The sequence below is a fragment of the Rhinoderma darwinii genome, chromosome 1, assembly GCF_050947455.1.
Source record: "Rhinoderma darwinii isolate aRhiDar2 chromosome 1, aRhiDar2.hap1, whole genome shotgun sequence".
Lineage (NCBI taxonomy): Eukaryota > Metazoa > Chordata > Amphibia > Anura > Rhinodermatidae > Rhinoderma > Rhinoderma darwinii.
Genome location: NC_134687.1, coordinates 536691349 through 536712761, shown reverse-complemented (window position 1 = coordinate 536712761; position 21413 = coordinate 536691349). Strand labels below are relative to the sequence as shown.

Below are 21413 nucleotides of genomic sequence, written 5' to 3'. Positions count from 1 at the left end.
GTTATTTGGGACCGGGTTTATACCACAGCTCTTCCCCATGAAAATAATTAGTCTCACTCATCAGACATGTTACATATTCAGAATAAGATTTGTGAGTTTGAAATCTATACTACATAGCCTTTGACAGGGATGTATAGTTTTGTCATTTAACATACAACGTACCTAAATGATGTGACTGGTATCTAATGAGTTGACTGTCATGATTATTTGCTCAACCTGACAAATGGCCGTCTTCACTGCGTGTAGGTGACCTTTTATTGGTTAATCATATATTAATTATATACACTAGAAAATGAAAATAGGTCATTGACCTTGAAAACTCAGTTGAACATCACTTCTTTGGATTCTGAGTAAACGTTTTAGCAGATTTTTTCTTTAAGTAGTTCACACGTTTGCAGGCAGTTACACGATCTGTTATTACTTGTAAAGTTTAATTAAGTATACCATGAAGTAGTCTCTCTTGAGAGGTAATTTAGATGACCTGTAAAATAGCCAGAAAACATACAGGTCAATCATCACAAGGAAGTACAATAATAAATATATCTACAAGGAGCTTGTCTAGCATTTCGTTTCAGGGACCAATCCTAAAGACACAATATCCAGAAATGCCTTGTCACATTTCACCTTTGACTTTTAACCTCTAGAAAGACTTATACAAAATGGCTTGGGATGCTGCAAAGCCCCACATTTTTGTCAACAATACATGCAATGATTTATTTTCTCGACTAAATAAAAAAAGGCATTTTCAACACAATAAAACATTCACAATGTCAATCCTGTAAAAAAATAAAAACATATTTAAAGTTTTTACATTTTTTAGAATAATTTTTATTATTTTTTTTTAGATACGATACTTTACGTGGAACATTGAAAACAGACACTCACTAAACAAAACTTGGAAGAGATATGCGAGTCTATGTACAGAGCAATCCATTCTGAGTAGTCTAACTAAAAGGAGTAGTGAAGGCTTATTTATAGTACTTTTTATCTCCACAAGGAGGTAGGCAATGAATGGTATGAGGAGGGCTATGGAGATTTAGGATAGGCAGGGGATAGGGGTGGTGTGGAGGTGAGAATAGGAAAAGAGACAAAGAACACTGGCTGGCTATAGGGACAGAATAATAATAATAATAATAATCTTTACTTATATAGCGCCAACATATGACGCAGCACTTTACAATTTAGAGGGAACATGAACAGACAATATCAGACATTACATAGTGACAAAGCTATTTTACAATTCAGACAGGAGGATTGAGGACCCTGCTCGCAAGAGAATCTATGAGAAAATAAGGGAGACACAAAATGTAAAAGTGCTTGTTCAGTACAATGGTCCAGCCATCTTTTATACACATGTGGTGGTAACATAAGGCTGCATGAGCCGGTCACCAGCCAGTATCCGTGTATGACGGACATGAAGTGCATTAGGGTGCAAGGAGTGTGAGAGAATCTTATTCTGATGACTAATGTAAAAGGGGGGGCCAAGGAAAGGAGTAAGATTAGGGAATGTTATCGGCCTGTCTAAAAAGATGTGTTTTCAGGGCACGTCTAAAACTGTGGATGTTGGGAATTAATCTGATTGTCTGGGGTAGTGCATTCCCGAGGACTGGTGCAGCACAAGAGAAATCTTGGAGACGGGAGTGGGAGGATCGGATTATGGAGGATTTTAATCTAAGGTCGTTGGCAGAACGTAGAACGCGAGTAGGGTGGTAGACAGAGATGACGGAGGAGATGTAAGGAGGTGCAGCACTGTGGAGAGCTTTGTGGGTGAGACTAATAAGTTTGAATTTAATTCTGAAGGGGATGGGCAACCAGCGTAGTGATTGGCACAGGGTAGAGGCATTGGTGTAGTAGTTGGTCAGAAAGATGAGCCTGGCTGCTGCATTGAGGATAGATTGGAGAGGGGAGAGTTTAGTGAGGGGAAGACCGATTAATAATGAGTTACAGTAGTCAAGGCGAGAGTAAATCAGAGCAACAATGAGAGTTTTGGCTGTTTCCTCAGTAAGAAAAGGGCGGATTCTGGATATGTTTTTGAGGTGAAAATGACAGGAGCGTGTAAGTGATTGAATATGAGGAGTAAAGGAAAGATCTGAGTCAAAAATAACCCCGAGACAGCGAGCATGCTGCAGTTCCACACACTGAGATGGAGACATCAGGTTTAGGGAGGTTAGTAGATGGTGAGAACACAAGGAGCTCAGTTTTAGAAAGATTCAGTTTCAGATAGAGAGAGGACATGATGTTAGAGACAGCGGACAGACAATCACTGGTGTTTTGTATTAGAGCAGGGGAGATGTCATGGGAAGTGGCATATAATTGTATGTCATCAGCATAGAGCTGGTACTGGGAGCCAAATCTGCTGATGGTTTGTCCAATAGGGGCTGTGTAGAGAGAAAAGAGAAGCGGACCTAGGACTGATCCCTGAGGAACTGCGATAGCAAGCGGAGGAGGAGAAGACGTAAATGACACACTGAACAAGCGGTTAGAGAGATAGGAGGAAAACCAAGAGAGAGTTGTGTCCTTAAGGCCAATAGAGTGGAGCATCTTAAGTAGGAGTTTGTGGTCTACAGTGTCAAAGGCTGCAGAGAGATCCAGAAGAATCAGGAGAGAGTATTTACCATTCAATTTAGCCGATAAGAGATCATTTGAGACTTTAGTCTGTTACATGTTCTGCAGATGTACACAGCGCACCCAGAGGGGCCAAACCTTAACCTCTTGGCAACTCCGATCCCGGCCTTTTAACCCCTCAGATGCTACAGTCAACGGTGACTCAGAAATCTGAGCGATTAGATGAAATTGCCAATCGGTTGCCATGGCAGCGGGAGGACTACTGAAAGACTCCAGGTGTGCCAACAGTGCCCTATTACTAAACCTTGCCAGAGACAAGGCTTAAAAGGAGACCACAGAAAAGGCATTACACTGCAATACAAAAGCATTACAGTGTATTGCATGAGTAATCCAACAATCACTTGGTAAAGTCCCCTTCAGGGTGAGACTAAAACCAAAAAAATGTCTAACAATAAATAATAAATAAAAATTTTAAAAGTATATAAATAACTAAAAGTAAAAAAGAAAAACCTTTTCCTATTTTCACAAAACATTATATAATCTATAAGGAAAGTAAACATAATTGGTATCGGCAGGTCCATAAAAGTTCAAACTATTAAAATATGTTATTTAACCTACTAGGTGAATGCCATCGGAAAAAAAGCATTGCTGTTTTTTGGGCACCTCCCTTCCCCCCAAAAATGGAATAAAAAGTGATCAAAAAGTCATATGTACCTCAATAAAAACGACAGTTCGCCCCGCAGAAATCAAGCCCTCTGCTCCATCAACAGAATAATAAAGTTATGTCTCTCAGAATATGGCAAAACATATTTTTTACTTTGTAAAAGTAGCACATTATGAAGAAGTATATATAAACTTGGTATCGCTGTAATCCTATTGACCCACAGAATAAAGTTAACATGCCGTTTCTTACCACATGATAAACTCTGTAAAAACGCAACCCCAAAAAACAATGGCTTAATCACAATTTTTTCCCATTCCACTCCACAAACACTTTTTTTTCAGTTTCCTAGTACATTTTATAGTACAATAAATTGTACCATTAAAAACTAAAACTTATCCCGCAAAAAACAATTACTCATATGGCTATGTCAACAGAAAAATAAAAAAGTTATGGCTCTTGGAATGCGACAATGGAAAAGAATAAGAAAAAAACAACTAAAACTGGTGTCTCCAAAAAGTTAAATAATTGATCATGTCTTTTAAAACAAGGTTAGTTTCTCATACCAAATGAGGTGATGTTTGTGATCTGTCGGGTTAAAGAAGCACTTTTTGCAAAAATGTTTTGAGCCCCCTTGTTTGTAATTGAGGTGACATAAATTACACTGTGGTTAGAAAACTCACCTATGGCTTTAGCTTGTCGTTTCAGCTGCCGTTCGGTCACATGACTCTGACTAACTGAATTTTACAGTGTGGACAGGAGGTCAATCTCTATTTATTCCTATAAGAGCCTTGATATGAGTCTTATCAAACTGTTATAGGTTATTATGGCCATTTACTGTGTAATCAATGTGTAATTTCTGATCCACAGTCTATGCGAGGATAATTTTTTGTGCAGATTTTGATCTATCTGTGTTTTATAAGTATTCACACAAATACTCATTCAGGACTACAATGCTAAGAGGTGCAGAGAGTAACATTCTAAATGACATGTTTGCCATAACCTGTGACACTAGGTTTATAGCTTCACAAATTGTGCTACAAGCTAATGTATTGTAAAAAGTCATATTGATTGAATCTGTCAGATATGATTTTCTGACCAATCTAGCCAATCTAGAAACCATGATTATAATGGTAGTCACATATAACTTAATGGTAGCCACAAGGAAAGCCCCATTATGACAAATATGCTTTTTATTTTTCATGTTCATAGCAAAATATCTGTGCATGTAAAGGAATTCATTCAAGGGGCATCGCATACTCAATTAATTGCTGATATTGATATTGTTTTTATTTCTATATAATTTACACCTAAATTACTTTCAGGTCTTCACACAAGTCATAAAATTGAATGGTAATTCAATGCAACAAAAACATGAAAAGATATAGCATTTGATTAAAGTATTGATGGAAAGGATCCAATATAAACTTAGTTTGTTAAAAAAAAGTTTGTCAATCTATAGATTAACCAGTTACAATAATAACGACAGTCAAGTGTGCCCTACCAGTTGTAAATGCATCAGATGCTTTCATCAAAGTCAATGTCTGAGGATCTTTGATAAAGAGTTGATGTTCCTCAAGCTGTACAAACTACAAAAATTATTTCAAAACACTTTGGGCTTTACCAATCCACTGTGAGGCTGGATTCACATACAGCGTTTTGATGTCTTTTGCTGCGGTTTTGATGGCATTTTTAATAGCGTTTTTGTAAAAGTTTTGTGGTACTTTTTTTGTGCGGTAAGATGTTACATTAAAGTCTACAGTAAAATATCAAATGCACTACACAGAACTGCATTTTGGTTTGTGGTATTTTTCAAGCAATTTTGTGGTCAGTGGCATTTTTTTCAGGTGTTTTTCCTACAGGCTTCACTATAGGATTTCAGAATGCCATAAAAACACATACCAAATGACACACGCCACAAAAAAACACAATAAAAAAACTCATGTTACATTTGAAAAACGCTAGCAGTTTTAGAAGCGTTTTTTAATGCAGTTTAAAATGCCAAATGTTTTCTGTATGAAGGAAGCCTAAGGCCCCATGCACACGACCGTAAAAATTTCCATAATTGCGGACGGTAATGCAGTCCGCAATTACGGACCCATTCAGTTCTATTAGCCGTGGACACCTCTCCGTATTACTACGGATGGGTGTCCGTGCCGTAGACACGTTACTGAAAATTATGGAACATGTCCGTTCTTTTGCATTTTGCGGGCCGTTCTCCCAAACTTTGTATGAGAGCACGGCCCGAAAATGCAGGTGGCAGTCGGTCATGCTGTGATTATGGGCACGGCCGTGTGCATGGGGCCTAAGGCAGGTAGTGTTCTACACAATTGTTAGGGACCATTAACATGAGCAGGTATTCGTAATAGCGATCTTCATACAATTTCTGTAAGGGATCGAATAGCGAATACAGAAGAGCATTTACAGACAACCTTATCATCTCAATTTTCTTAAAAAAATGTATTGTTTGGTCACCTACTTACCAATGTCACATATCTGCTTTTAATCAAACTATTTATGTTTAGATACCACAATGTCAGATTATTATGTTCATGATAATTTGTATGATCAATGAGCGTTTTATCACTAGTCATTCAGTTACTACGTGTAAATGAACCTTAGGCCTCACACACACACGAGCGTGTTTGGTCCGTGATATACAGTCCGTATTTCCCAGAACGAACACACTGCAGGGAGCCGGGCTCCTAGCATCATAGTTATCTATTACGCTAGGTGTCACTGCCTCGCTGCGAGACTACTGTCCCATACTGTAATCATGTTTTCAGTACAGGACAGTAGTTCCCACGGAGAGGCAGGGACTCCTAGCGTCGTACATAACTATGATGCTAGGAGCCCGGCTTCCTGCAGTGTGTTCGGCCAGGGAAATGCGGCCGACATACGGACCGTATATCACAGACCGAACACGCTCGCGTGAATCCGGCCTTAGTCTCCTCAAGTGAAATCATTTCAAAGCAAAGCGTATAATATTATATGTCCATAATTCTATCCGGTAAATGCTGTGTTCAGATCAGCGTTCCTTTCCGCTGAGGGGTTCCGTCTGAGGTTTCCATCAGGTTAACCCCTCAATGGAAAGGCAAACTGAAACCTTAGCTTCCGTTTCCCTCAACATTGAACTCAATGGTGAGGGAAACCTAGCTAATGGTTTCCGCTTGTCACCGTTGTGACAGGGTTCCGTCGTTTTGACGCAATCAATAGCACAGTCGACCGCGTTCAATGGTAAGGGAAACAGAAACTAAGGTAACTAAGAAGGGCAATGCTGATGTGAACATGCCCAAACACTAAAAATAAATAGAGTGCATGGGAGGGCTGCAATGAGGAAACCACTGCTCTCCAAGAAGAATACTGATCTCCATTTAAAGTTTGCTAAACACAACCTTACACAATGAATATTATATTTGGCAAAAAACAGAATGCTTCGTTTGAACAAATTAAGTTTATCCTAATGTTTAGGGTTGTTCGTATACATTTGTAAATATGCATGAACTGAAGACAAAATCCCTAAACACACAGATTTACAGAAAAATGGTTGAAGCAGATAAGTCAAAGTCCAGAACGAATAAAATAAAAATGTTGCTGGTGCTAGTCCAAGAAAGCCCACCAAAATCTACTAGTTGATGCTGTTCTGTAAATAGGATATATAGGACGGATCAACAATAGCAATAAATATTTAATTGTTGTCCTTGCTGCTCAAGAGGGTTACACCACTTGGATTAAGATAACATTTTTGTCAATGACATTTAATACTGGGTCATTTAAACAATAAATGGATTACAAAATACATCATGTTAACTTATTTATGGAGTTATTCTGATCTATTTGCATGACATTAGCTGTCCGTACACATGCAATAGCTTTCAATCAAACACCACATGCACATTCGGCTCGGCGGGAAGGGAATAAGGTACTGCCAAACCTCTCTGCCAGCGGCTTACTGTATCTTCTTCTTGGACTAAGGATCAGATCATTCTTTTCCCTGACATTTGACATCGGCGGCGCTGGGGATGCTTCCATATATATTAGATCACTGCCCGATTTCACCAAAATCACCAAGTTCAAATGTGGATGGTCACCATAGTGGCTTATGCACATAGCAAGGCTGTGCACACGGACCATGTATGGTGGCACACAGAGTTCCCTTCATATTACAGACTCCATGAGGCATCATTTTATAGCCTAGAAGCAATGCTTCTAGAGAAGAATACCTCTGTATATAGCATATGATAATAATAATAATAATAAACTTTATATAGCGCCAACATATTCTTAATAATAAACTTTATATAGCGCCAACATATAATTAAAGAGGATGTCCACTACCAGAGAACTGATGACCTATCCACCAGGTAGGTGGCAGCTGGAGGAGCTGATTGGCGCGGGGTCCGGGTATCAGACCCGCACCGATAATATACCAATGACCTATCCGGTGGTACAAATGATAAATGGGAGATTTTAAAATGTACTTTTTTGTAAATATAGTGAAAAATGTATTCCTATAGGTAACAAGTATAGTATACTAAAATTAAACCCCACATGGCTTACACCTTCTGTAAAAAGGGCAATATATGACAAAAAAAAGGCATTTGAAAAATACAAATCTGAGGGTACAGCTGTATCCTTTGGTAATTATAAAGAGCTTAATAAAATCCGTAAAAAGGTAAAAATGCAAAATGAAAGCCAGGTGGCCAACGATAGTAAAACAAATCCCAAACAAATTCTTCAAGTGTGTAAATGGAAAAAAGCCAAGATCTGAACATGTGGGACCCCTAAATAGTGGTAATGGGGCGTTGGTCACAGGGGATCAAGAGAAGGCAGAGTTAATAAATGGGTTCTTTAGCTCTGTATATACAACAGAAGAAAGAGCAGCTGATGTAGCCGGTGCCAGTGCTGTTAATATATCAGTTGATATACTGAATTGGCTCAATGTAGATACGTATGGTCCAAGCTAAATTACATAAAATAAATGTACACAAGGCCCCGGGACCAGATGGGTTACTGTAACATCCGCGGTCACAGACCACAATCTTCCTGCAGACATTGTCCTCCCCAGAGATGCCAGCACATGCGTCCGTCCTGTCCTGCAGTGACCACTAGGGTGCGCGCTCGAGCTCATACCTGGCCTTAATGAGCCAGAGCACACACATGTTTTAGATTTGAGCTGATTGCTCCCAGATCACCCTGAACTATAAGAAGGGCCCTGCCCCTTCCTGCATTGCCTGAGCGTTGTTTGTACCTACCCATGTCTGTCTTTGCAAATGGTCCCTTGAGTGTTTTCCAGTTCTAGTGTTCCCGTTCCTGTATAGCGTGCTATCTTGTAAATTACGCCTGTCTTGTTACACGCCTGGTGTCTGCCTGCTGCCAAGGTCCCATCCGAGCCTATCCTGCAACTGTCTGAAGTTACCACAGGTACACCTATACGAACTATAGACTTTGACTTGTATCCTGTTGGCCAGCTACCATACCGCCAAGTTGGTACGGCCCAGTGGGTCCACAATACCCACAGATCGTGACAGTACACTCTGGCCATGGACCCCGCTGCTCAATCCAAGACAATGGCAACATCACAAGTTATGCGGGCGGATATGCTAGACCTCCGGTCTCGACAGGACCAACTCCTCCAGGGGTTGAACATTTTTGCACATCGGCTGGATGTGGAAGCTGCCGCTCCTCCTACTACACCTCCTGGCAGTATCGACCCTCCGACTACACCTCCCGATTTTCTCTGCCACTACCTCCTCGCTATGATGGCGTCACGAGGATCTGCAGTAGATTTTTGAACCAGTGCCAGATCCACTTAAGTCTGTATGCAAGGGCATTTTCTACTGATGGCGCAAGGGTCACTTTCATAGTCTCACTCCTCACTGGCAGGGCCCTAGCATGGGCGAACCCTATCTGGGAGAGACAAGGACCAGAGACCCGTGACTTCCAGGGGTTCCTACGGACATTTTGCACAGTGTTTTAGGAGCCTGGACGAGTCTCGTCAGCATCTGCCTCCTTGCTGAACCTCCGCCAGGGAGACACTTCCGTGGGCGAGTATGCCATGCACTTCCACACCCTGGTGGGAGAGTTGTTGTGGAACAATTAGGCCTTGGTGGCTACATTCTGGCAGGGACTGTCCCCTGAGATTAAGGACGGGCTTACTGCCCGAGATCTGCCATTTACCCTGGGTGACCTCATCCTTCTGGCTGCCAAGATTAATTTTAGGATCCGAGAACAGTTCAAAGAGGCCCATCGGGAGAGAGGACCCCCTAGCCCGGCTCCTACTTTGCAGCAACCCCTGTTGTCCTCATCAGCTGTTCCTCCAAAGGAGTCTATGTGGATGGACCATTTCAAGCTGTCTTCCCAGGAGAAACAACGCACTTCAGGACTCTGTATTGCAGCCTCGGAGGCCATCTTGTGGGTCTGTGCCACCAAAAGCCTCAGAGCCTAGGGTTGGTTGGGAAGACAACCCTGGGTGAAGAATGACTTTCTTTTAAATTGTCCATTCCGGTGACCAAAGTGTCTGGCGAACAAACGCACCGGGTCTCTGCTTATCTGGACTCTGGATCCGCAGCTAACTTCATTTGGAGAGACCTGGTGGATCTTCTCCAGTTGCCCACAATCCCTCTGGAGAGGCCTTTGATTGTTGCATCGGTGAATGGACTACCTCTGCCAGACCTGGTTGTAGCTGTGACCAAACCACTGAAGCTCCAAGTGGGAGCCCTTCATTTCGAACTCATCTCATTCTTTGTCCTGTCTAAGGCCGTCAACCCTGTGCTGCTGGGCCTGCCCTGGCTCCGACTACATGCCCCAGTCCTGGACTGGAATTCTGGAGAGGTCCTCCAATGGGGTCCCGAGTGTCTGAACCGCTGCATGGTACAGATTTATCCAGCCCAGCCTCCTCTGCCTCAGTCCTTGGCAGGATTGTCTTGTCATTATTCTACATTCTCGGATGTCTTCAGCAAGAAGGAGGCGGGGACGCTGCCCCCACACCGGGTGTATGAGTGTCCTATCGAGCTGATTCCTAGTGCATCCCTTCCCCGTGGTAGGGTATATCATCTCTACTTGCCAGACACTCAGTCCATGTCCGCCTATATTAAGGAGAATTTAACACTCGAGACGAGCACTATGAATACATGGTAATGCCCATCGGTCTGTGTAACGCTCCCGGTCTTCCAAGAGTTCGTAAATGACGACTTCCGAGACCTCCTCTATGTCTGTGTTGTGGTCTATCTCGATGCCATTCTGATTTTTTCCCCAGATCCATTAACTCATTAGAGACATGTCCATCAAGTTTTGCTGCGATAAAGGGAGAATCGCCTGTATGCCAAGCTGGAGAACTGCGTGTTCGAGAGAAAGTCTCTACCCTTCCTGGGCTACATTATCTCGGATCAGGGTCTCAGGATAGATACTGAGAAGGTAAAGGCCATCCTGGAATGGCCACGCCCGCAAGGCTTGAGGGCCATACAGCGTTTCTTGCCAACTTTTATCGACAGTTCATCCCAAACTTCTCCTCACTAACCACTCCCATCTCTACCCTCACCAAAAAAGGCATGAACGCCAAGGTGTGGACTCCAGAGGCAGAGGCCATATTCAATAGCTTGAGGAGTACCTTCACGTCAGCCTCAACCCTCCATCATCCTGATTTATCTCTACAGTTTTCGTTGGAAGTGGACGCCTCCTCTGTTGGTGCTGGTGCACTTCTGCTTCAGAGGGGTCCCAAAGGCAAGACAATGGTATGTGGCTATTACTCCAAGCTTTTAACTTCCGCAGAGCGCAATTACTCGATTGGGGATCAGGAGTTACTGGCCATCAAACTGGCTCTGGAGGAGTGGAGACAGCTACTGGAGGACGCAGCTCATCCCATCCTGATTTTCACTGACCACAAGAACCTCACCTATCTCCAGACGGCCCAATGGCTGAATCCCCGTCAGGCCAGGTGGTCACTGTTCTTTGCCCGGTTTCAGTTTGAGCTCCACTACCGCCCTCCAAGCAAGAATGTGAGGGCCGATGCCTTGTCCAAGTCGTTCGAGACAGAGGACACCATGGAGCCTCCACAAAATATCATTGACCCATCCTGCATCATCTCTGTCAACCCTCTGCAAGTCAGAGACATCCCTCCAGGGAGGACTTTTGTGCATCTGGCAGACAGAAGAAGCATCCTCCGCTGGGGACACAGCTCTAAACTGGCAGGTCATGCGGGTGTCTGTTAAACCCGAGACCTGATTGCCCGTCAGGTCTGGTGGCTCACGCTGCCCAAAGACATCATGGACTTTGTCTCTTCCTGCACGGTGTGCACAGCAAACAAAGTTGCTCACTCTAAACTGGCTGGCTTGCTCCAGCCGCTGCCCGTGTCCAATGCTCCCTGGCGGCATATTGCAATGGACTTCGTCACGGATCTGCCTCCCTCTGCTGGATGCAGTACGGTCTGGGTGGTGGTGGACCGATTCTCAAAGACGGCTCATTTTGTTCCGCTGACTGGCCTACTTTCTGTTTCTTGACTGGCCAACCTCTTCGTCCAACATATCTTTCGCCTGCACGGCCTACCTCTGCATATCGTGTCTGATGAGGGGGTTCAGTTCACCTCAAAGTTCTGGAGGGCCCTCTGTAAACTCCTCAATATAAAGTTGGACTTTTCCTCAGTCTACCACCCCCAGTCCAATGGCCAAGTTGAGAGGATCAATCAGATCATGGAGAACCAGTTACGACACTTCATCTCCAGGCAGCATGATGACTGGGTCATCATAAGTGAGTCCACCGCCTCCACACTATTCTTCATAGTCTACGGCCAACATCCACATATTCCTCTCCCTGTCTCTGCTTCATCCCAGGGGCCTGCAGCTGACTCGGCATTACGGGACTTTCTACAGATCTGGCAGCAAACCCGGTCCTCTATCCTGCAGGCAGTCGACCGCATGAAGCGAAGGGAAAATACGAGGAGAAGAGAGCCATCTCAGTTTCTTTTCCGGGTACCAAGGTCTGGCTGTCCTCCAGAAATATTCGGTTGAGGGTGCCATCATGCAAGTTTGCTCCCAGGTTCCTCAGTCCCTTCAAGATCTTGCAACAGATCAATCCTGTCTCCTACAAGCTTTGGCTGCCTTCTACCCTCAAGATCCCCAACTCCTTCCATGTCTCCCTCTTGAAGCCTGTGGTCCTGAAACGCTACACCAAGATTCCTAGTCCTGCAGTTGCTCCCAGTGGTTCATCGGATACATTCGAGGTTAAGGAGATCCTGGACACCAATCCACCAAATAAAAAGTTCTTCCTCCTACTCTCTTGGAGGGGGTTTGGTCCAGAAGAGAGGTCTTGGGAGCCAGGGAAGAACCTCAATGCCCCTACCTCAATGCTCTCTCCCGCTATGGTCCCAAGAGGAGGTGCGTAAGAGGGGGGATACTGTAAAGTCTGCGGAAAACTGACCGCAGACCCCTACCTTCCTGCAGACCTCGTCCTCCCCAGAGATGCCAGCACATGTGGCCATCCTGTAGTGACCACTAGGGTGCGCGCTCTAGCTCATTCCCAGCCCCAATGAACCAGAGCAAACACATGTTTTAGATTTGAGCTGATTGCTCCCAGATCACCCTGGACTATGTTTGTACCTACCGTTGTCTGTCTCTGCAAATGATCCCGTGAGTGTTTTCTAGTTCCAGTGTTCCCGTTCCTTCTGCCTGTACCCTGTATCCCGTGCTATCTTGTTCCAGTGCCATGTAGAGTTGGAGTCGTGTTGTTCTGTATACTACGCCTGTCTTGTTACACTACGCCTGGTATCTGCATGCTGCCAAGGTCCCATCCGAGCCTATCCTTCTACTGTCTGAAGTTACCACAGGTACACCTATACGAACTATAGACTTTGACTTGTATCCTGTTGGCCAGCAGTACGGCCCAGTGGGTCCACAATACTCACAGATCGGGACAGTTACACCCGAGAGTTCTTAAAGAGCTTAGTTCAGTTACTTCTGTCCCCCTCTTCATAATATTTAGAGATTCTCTAGTGACTGGTATAGTGCCACGGGTCTGGCGCATGGCAAATTTGGTCCCTATTTTCAAAAAGGGCTCTAGGTCTTCCCCGGGTAATTATGGACCAGTTAGCTTAACATCAATCATGGGAAAAATTTTGAGGGGCTATTGAGGGACTATATGCAGGATTATGTGACAGAAAATAGTATTACAAGTGAAAGCCAGCATGGTTTTACTAAGAACAGAAGTTGTCAAACCAACCTGATTTGTTTTTATGAAGAGGTGAGCAGAAGCCTAGACAGAGGGGCCGCTGTGGATATAGCATTTTTGGACTTTGCAAAGGCATTTGACACTGTCCCTCATAGTCGTCTAATGGGTAAATTAAAGTCTATAGGTTTAGAAAGTACAGTTTGTAATTGGATTAAGAATTGGCTCAAGGACCGTATCTAAAAAGTTATGGTCAATGATTCCTACTCTGAATGGTCCCCGATTATAAGTGGTGTACCCCAGGGTTCAGTGCTGGAGCCAATATAATTAAATTTGTTTATTTATGATATAGAGGATGGGATTAATAGCACTATTTCTATTTTTGCAGATGACACCAAGCTATGTAGTATTGTTCAGTCTATGGAAGATGTTCGTAAATTGCAAACTGATTTGAACACACTAAGTGTTTGGGCATCCACTTGGCAAATGAAGTTTAATGTAGATAAATGTAAAGTTATGCATCTGGGTACCAACAATCTGCATGCATCATGTCACGATCACAGGGTATGTGGATCCACTAGGCCGCTCCACCATAGCGGAGAGGCAGCTGGCCTAGTCGCAGTCTATACAAAAGTCTATAGCAGTTCGTAACACACGGGTACCTGAACTAGTCCAGACAGTGGCTGTGGCTTCAGCACAGATGGAGGTAAGTGCAGCAGGTTGCGCCAGACATGGCGGACAGAACTAGATGTGGCAGACGACACTGGACGTTGCAGAAGACACTGGACGTGGCAAACGACAGCAGGTGCAGTAGGACACGACTCGAACACTAAGAGGCTCAGAAACGAGAACACAGCACGGGATACAGGATACGGGTAACAGGGCACGGCTGACAACTGGAACGGGAAAACAATAAGGGACTTGGGATACACTAACAACGCTCAGGCAAGGATCAGAAGGGCCCTTCTTATAGTCCAGGAATCATGTGTAGTTGATGATGATGATTGTTTCACATGTGCGCGCGCTGGCCCTTTAAAACCGGGCACGAGCGTGCGCGCGCACCCTACGGGACACAGCGGACCAGAGCGGAAGTGAGCACTGGCGTCTCCTAGGAAGGAGATGCGAGCCAGTGCTCACTGATCCATGGCTGCAGGCATCGGGAGGCCAGTAAACCTGACGACCCGTGGCCATGGACGCTACACATCATATGTTCTAGGGGGAGCTATACTGGGGTAGTCACTTGTTGAGAAGGATCTTGGTGTACTTGTAGATCATAAACTAAAAAACAGCATGAAATGTCAATCAGCTGCTTCAAAGGCCAGCAAGATATTGTTGTGTATTAAAAGAGGCACGGACTTACGGGACAGGGATATAATATTACTGCTTTACAAAGCATTAGTGAGGCCTCATCTAGAATATGCAGTTCAGTTCTGGGCTCCAGTTCATAAAAAGGATGCCCTGGAGTTATAAAAAATACAAAGAAGAGCAACAAAGCTAATAAGGGGCATGGAGAATCTAAGTTATGAGGAAAGATTAAAAAAACTAAACCTATTTAGCCTTGAGAAAAGACGACTAAGGGGGGACATGATTAACTTATATAAATATATGAATGGTGCATACTAAAAATATGGTGAAATCCTGTTCCATGTAAAACCCCCTCAAAAAACTCCCTCCGTCTTTACTGTGAGAACTGTGAATCTATGGAATAGTCTACCCCAGGAGCTGGTCACAGTAGGGACAGTAGATGGCTTTAAAAAAGGCTTAGATCATTTCCTAGAATGAAAAAATATTAGCTCCTATGTGTAGAAAGTTTTCCCTTCCCTTTTCCCATCCCTTGGTTGAACATGATGGACATGTGTCTTTTTTCAATTATTTTTGAAATTGGGCCTATGTAATATTCTAATTTTCTGAGAGACTAAATTTTGGGTTTTCATTAACTGTTAGCCATAATCGTCAAGATTAAAAGAAAAAAATGCTGGAAATAGAACAATCTGTTTGTAATGAATCTATAGAATATATGAGTTTCACTTTTCAAATTGAATTACTGAAATAAATTTTGATGATACTCTAATTCATTGAGCAGGACTAGTGTAGATAGATAGATAGATAGATAGATAGATAGATAGATAGATAGATAGATAGATAGATAGATAGATAGATAGATAGATAGATAGATAGATAGATAGATAGATATTTAAAAAGTAGAAGCAAAGTGGAAAGTCTCAACAAATCAAGCATAATGCATGAAGAATATTTCAATAAAGAATAATTTTGTTCTAATTCTAAATAGCCGGCTACACCTGTTCAAACAGTCATTGTCATATCTATTTGTAGTTTTCAACCTTAATAGACAATAATCTTAACCTAAAATTGAACCATGAAAATATTCTAAAAATTATATACTACATAGATAAGGTCTGTTTATCTGTAAATGTTGAGTCCCATGGAACATATTCACACTTTGTAAATTAGTAATAATATTTCCCATCCATAACTTATTGCTGAATAAAGACATTTATATATACAGCACAGTTACAGCATTTCAGTCAGCAAAGTGTGCCAGATTCATAAATCACTCCCCAAACGTCTAGTTAGTCAATCAAAGGGTTTGTAATCGTAAAGCCTGTCAAGGATTGAATGAATAATAGACCATAGAAAAACCATTGGATTTCCTAGATTTCTTGTTTCATGACCTGACATTTATCCGACTTCAGGACGTATGTCTGCTGGCACTGCATTGTACCGTTCTTATTTATTCATCAATGACTTACATAAGGCATTTATGTACAGTCAAAAGGAATGCATTTTCTAAAGTGTTAGTACGACATATTTGAAGGCATTTGAGTCCTCAATAATAGAATATTTTCCCTCAGAGGAGTTTATGTACTCAATAAAAGGAGAATTTCCGTAACAGCATTGTATTCTCACATAAGACATTATTCTTCAAAAGAAAAATACTTTACTGCATCATAATACATAAATAGTCTCATTCCATATTGCAATCTAATTTAATCAATCTTGTCTGTATTTAGTGAAGTGCATTACAATTTGTATGGATGTTAAAGCCTAAAAGGTCAAAGCAAGTTATAAAGCAATCTTATTAACATCGTGATGATAAATCAAACCCTAAATTCTTACCTTTTTGTAAAATTAAACTACATTTTTAAAACTTTATGACTGAAATATATATGGAGAATGGAACCCCTCTGTACTATAATGGCTCGCATGTACCCTTAAAATTGAAGGGTAGAAAGTTATAAATCTTAGAGTAGCCATTTCCATTTTCCGCGTAAATTAAAGGGCTAATGGCATGTTCCCTGTGCCAGAAGCCCGTTAATTTACGTGATTTGTTTGATGGCACTGCGGACCCTAGCACGCAGTGCCAACGGCAGAATTTAGCTGTAAGGCCTAGTTCTCACTATGTTTTTTGGCGCTGACTTTGATACAAAAACCGCGTGGGAAACCGAGCCAAAAAATGTCTGAAATCGCCTCCTATTAATTTCAATGGGAGGCAGAGGCGTTTTTCCACTCCTTCAGGGAGCTACAGTGGCGCTATCTATACTGGAAGGGGGGGTTGCTATCTACAGGGGGGCTGTGGGCTGTGTGGCACTACCTACAAAAGGACAACTGTGCAGGAGCACACAAAATACCCAGCTTTCCCGGGTATCAAAAAAAAGTGTGGAAATAAACTAAGATATAACTTTTATTTAATCTAGCTGAAAGGATTAATCCTTTATTCAGACTAAATAAAAGTTATATCTTAGTTTAATTCCACACATTTATTTGAGAGCTGGGAAAGCTGGGTATTTTGTGTGCTCCTGCACAGTTGTCCTTTTTTGAATGTCTATTGTCTGACAACTATCAGGGTCACTTCGTAGTGCTTGCACTACCTACAAGGGGGCTGTAGGCAGTGTGGCACTACCTACCAGGGGGCTGTGGGCTGTGTGGCACTACCAACCAGGGGGCTGTGGGCTGTGTGGCACTACCAACAAGGGGGCTGTGGGCTGTGTAGCACTACCAAGCAGGGGGCTGTGTGGCTCTACCAACCAGGGGGCTGTGGGCTGTGTGGCACTACCAGCCAGGGGGCTGTGTAGCACTACCAACCATGGGGCTGTGGGCTGTGTGGCACTACCAACCAGAGGGCTTTGGGGCACTACCAACCAGGGGGCTGTGGGGCACTACCAACCAGTGGGCTATGGGGCACTACCAACCAGGGGGCTGTGGGGCACTACCAACCAGGGGGCTGTGTGGCACTCCCTACCAGGGGGCTGTGGGCTGTGTGGCACTCCCTACCAGGGGTCTTTGCGACACTTCCTACCAGGGGGCTGTGCGGCACTCCCTACAGTGGTCTGTGTGGCCCTCCCTATAGGGGGCTGTGTGGCCCTCCCTACAGGGGGCTGTGTGGCACTCCCTACAGGGGGCTGTGTGGTGCACTCTACAGGGGGCTGTGTGGCGCTATCTACAAGGGGGCAGTGTGGCACTATCTACAAGGGGGCTGTGTGGCATTATCTACAAGGGGGCTGTGTGGCATTATCTACAAGGGGCCTGTCTGGCGCTACCCTCAGGGGGGTTGTGTGGTGCTACCTACAAGGGGCTGTGTGGTGCTACCCACAAGGGGGCTGTGTGGCGCTACCTACAAGGGGGCTGTCTGGCGCTACCCACAACGGGCTGTGTGGTGCTACCCACAAGGGGCTGCGTGGTGCTACCCGCAAGGGGCTGTGTGGCGCTACCCACAAGGGGCTGTGTGGTGCTACCCACAAGGAGCTGTGTGGCGCTACCTACAAGGGGCTGTGTGGTGCTACTTACAAGGGGCTGTGTGGCACTACCTACATGGGGAATCGGTGAGTGGCGGGCTGATGGTCATTTTGCTGTGAGTGGGGGGCTGATGGTCATTTTACTGTGAGTGGTGGGCTGATGGTCATTTTACTGTGAGTGGGGGGCTGATGGTCATTTTACTGTGAGTGGGGGGCTGATGGTCTTCAAGTGGTTTCCACCTCTGGCCTCCAATTGAAATTAATAGGAGGCAGAATATACCTGCGGCGCCCGTTTGGAGCTTTTCTTTCCTGCGTCTTTTGCATTCGCTTCAACAGCTTAAGAAAATACACAAAAAAAAGGTCACACACGCTGTCAGTTGCTGAAGGAATTTTGAGGGAGATTTTTTTTGCCTTACAAAAAACATGTGTGAACATACCCTACGAGTGGAGTGCTTGTTCTTAGCCGTTTTCTGTCTTTCTCAAAACAATTTTTGGTAGGGGAGCCAAGAGTAAATTTTGTTTTTCCAGTGCTGCCTCGAGTCCGAAAAGGTTGGGAAACTCTGTACTAGGCTACAGGATCCCATCATGGAGCAGCTCAGTTCGTCGTGGAACGGGGCCTAGGTGAGTAAAATTTTTGTTTTTGTTTGGGAGCACTGTCTACAAGGAGGAGGTGCGGGGACTGTATGGCACGATCTACAAGGGGGATGTGGGGGACTGTATGGCACTGTCTACAAGGGGGAGGTGGGGTGCTGTATGGCACTGTCTACAAGGGGGAGGTGTGGGGGGCTGTATGGCACGATCTACAAAAAGGAGGTGGGGGATTATGGCACTGTCTACAGGGAGGCTGTATGGCAAAATCTATAGGGGCACTATACTGTGTGGGGGCCACTAAGCAGACATTATACTGTGTAGGGGTACTACAGATGGCATAATACTGTGGGCACAATTAGAGGACAAAATACTGTGTCCTTGAAGGGGTTGTAATATATTATATTATTAAATATTATTATTATACTGTATGGGGGCACTAAAGGGGCATTATAATTTTTTTATGGGGCATTTTTTTTTTTTAATGATGGGGTGGGGCGCCGAAAGATCATTTCGCACAGGGCGCTATCTATCCTAGGGCCGGCCCTGCTCAAAAGTAATTGGAAAAATTTGCATTACCATGAACAAAATGTTTTTTTTAATACTTTGTAGAGAATCCTTTGAGGGTTATGACTGCCTGAAGTCTGGATAACATGGACATCACCAAACGCTGGGTTTCCTCCTTTGTGATGGTTTGCCAGGCCTTTACTGCAGCTGTCTTCAGTAGTTGCTCGTTTGTGGGTCTTTCTGCCTTAAGTTTTGTCTTAACCAAGTGAAATGCATGCTCGATCGGTTTGAGATCTGGTCATTGACTTGGTCAATGCAGATTATTCCACTTCTTTGCCTTAAAAAAAACTCCTGGGTTGCTTTTGCAGTATGTTTTGAGTCATTGTCCATCTGTACTGTGAAGCAACATCCAATCAACCTTGCTGCATTTGGTTGAATCTGAGAAGAAAGTATATCCCTGAACACTTCATAATTCATCCAGCTGCTTCTGTCTTCAGTCACATCATCAATAAACACTAGTGACCCACTGGCTTTGGCAGCCATGCATGGCCATGCCATCACACTGTCTCCACCACATTTTACAGAGGATGTAGTGTGCTTTGGATCATGAGCCGTTCCAAGCCTTCTCCATACTTCTTCCTCCCATCATTCTGGTACAGGTTGATCTTCGTTTCATCTGTCCAAAGAATGCTGTTCCAGAACTGGGCTGGCTTCTTTAGATGTTGTTTGGCAAAGTCTAATCTGGCCTTTCTATTTTTGGGGCTGATAAATGGTTTGCACCTTGTGGTGAACCCTCTGTATTTGCTCTCATGAAGTCTTCTCTTTATTGTAGACTTAGATACTGATACACCTACTTCCAGGAGAGTTCTTCACTTGGTCAGATGTCGTAAAGGGATTTTTCTTCACCATGGAAAGGATTCTGCGATCATCCACCACTGTTGTCTTCCATGGAAGTCCAGGCCGTTGGGAGTTCACGAGATCGCCAGTGTGCTCTTTTTTTTTTTTTTTAAAGAATGTAATAAACTCTTGATTTGGCCCCTCCTAACATTTATGCTATCTCTTTGATGGATTTCTTCATTTTTTTCAGCCTAACGATGGTCTGTTTCACTTGCATTGAGAGCTCCTTTGACCTCATGTTGTGGGTTCACAGCAACAGCTTCCAAATGCAAATGCCACACCTGGAATCAACTCCAGACCTTTTACCTGCTTAATTGATAATGGATTAAAGAGAGAATAGCCCATGCAGCCCATTAAATAGCTTTTGAGATAATTGTCCAATTACCTTTGATCCCTTGAAGAAGAGGCAGCTACATATTAAGTTCACACGTCGCGGATTTCACGCAGATTTTCAGTGCAGATTTTACACTTTGCAATGCAAAAAGATGAGATCTGCGTCAAAACCGCAACAAAATCTGCGACAAATCCGCAACGTGTGATTACGCCTAAAGAGCTGTAATTCCTAAACCCTTCCTCAATTTAGGATGTGAATACCCTCAAATTAAAGCTGAGAGTCTGCACTTTAAGCCGATATTGATTATATAACTGTATATTCAACATGTTTTGGTAAACAGATAAAATGCCAAAACTTGTGTCACTGTCCAAATAATTCTGGACCAACTGTATGCAATGCCGTGTTATGAACCTTCTGATATGTATATTTATTAATAGATGTGGAAAATATTCCAATATCATTAACCATATATTCAATATCAGATATACAGATAACTGTACCCAACAGGATCAAAGTCTGCACAATAATACTCTGTTTGTCGTATATATCACATTACCGGTGAATTTCTTTTCTAATTATTCATAAAATTGGAGACCTTGGAGTCCTTGCTTTGTTGACAGATAAGGCAGCATTTTATCAATCTACTGTACAAGATTTGATGAATTGATTTGATATCTTTAAAATCCAAATGCGAGTCTTTAAATTATTTAGAATAACTGGATATATCTTCATCTTTATCTGGATTACATTCGAGTCTGGTACATCGCCACCAATCAATAAATATTGCTGGATAAATCATATATGCTATTTGGTGGATCAACTGGTGACATTTTTGGATGCATTAGTATGTGAATTGTGGCTATTATTGCTTTTATGTATTTCAGATTATGTTATATCACTAACAGACAATACTATAATTGTATTATTATTTATAAATCTTTATACAATA

At 43.2% G+C, this 21413-nt stretch overlaps 1 long non-coding RNA gene across 1 annotated transcript in view; it reads right to left on the bottom strand.

Annotated features, from left to right (window-relative positions):
- Positions 1–372: 372 nt before the first annotated feature.
- The window catches only part of LOC142660634 (uncharacterized), an 89216-nt gene continuing 68175 nt past the window's right edge, over positions 373–21413 (bottom strand). The window contains exon 11 of the long non-coding RNA XR_012850547.1: positions 373–481. This is a non-coding gene — a long non-coding RNA (uncharacterized LOC142660634). The remainder of the gene's footprint in view (positions 482–21413) is intronic.